General features: G+C 43.9%; 1 protein-coding gene across 1 annotated transcript in view; it reads right to left on the minus strand.

Annotated features, from left to right (window-relative positions):
- Positions 1–458, minus strand: part of ZNF449 (zinc finger protein 449) — a 13,219-nt gene that overhangs the window by 6,779 nt on the left and 5,982 nt on the right. The window lies entirely within an intron of this gene.

A 458-nucleotide genomic window follows, 5' to 3' on the forward strand; every position in this document is an offset into this window, starting at 1 on the left:
AAAAAGCAGACATTACTTTGCCAACAAAGGCCCATATAGTCAGAGCTATGGTTTTTTCAGGAGTCATGTATGGATGTGAGAGTTGGACCATAAAGAAAGCTGAGCACCAAAGAACTGATGATTTTGAACTGTGGTGTAGGAGAAGACTCTTGAGAGTCCCTTGGACTGCAAAGAGATCAAACCAGTCACTCCTAAAGGAAATCAATCCTGACTATTCATTGGAAAGACTGATGCTGAAGCTGACGCTCCAATACTTTGGCCACCTGATGTGAAGAGCCGACTCATTAGAAAAACCCTGATACTGGAAAAGATTGAAGGCAGGAGAAGAAGGGAGGAAAAGAGAATGAGATGGTTGAATGGCATCACTGACTCAATGGACATGAGTTTGAGCAAGTTCTGAAAGATGGTGAAGGACAGGAAGCCTGGTGTGCTGCAGTCCATGAAGTCGCAAAGAGTCA

The sequence above is a fragment of the Bison bison genome, unplaced genomic scaffold (genome assembly GCF_000754665.1).
Source record: "Bison bison bison isolate TAMUID 2011002044 unplaced genomic scaffold, Bison_UMD1.0 scf7180017858502, whole genome shotgun sequence".
NCBI classification, from domain to species: Eukaryota; Metazoa; Chordata; class Mammalia; order Artiodactyla; family Bovidae; genus Bison; species Bison bison.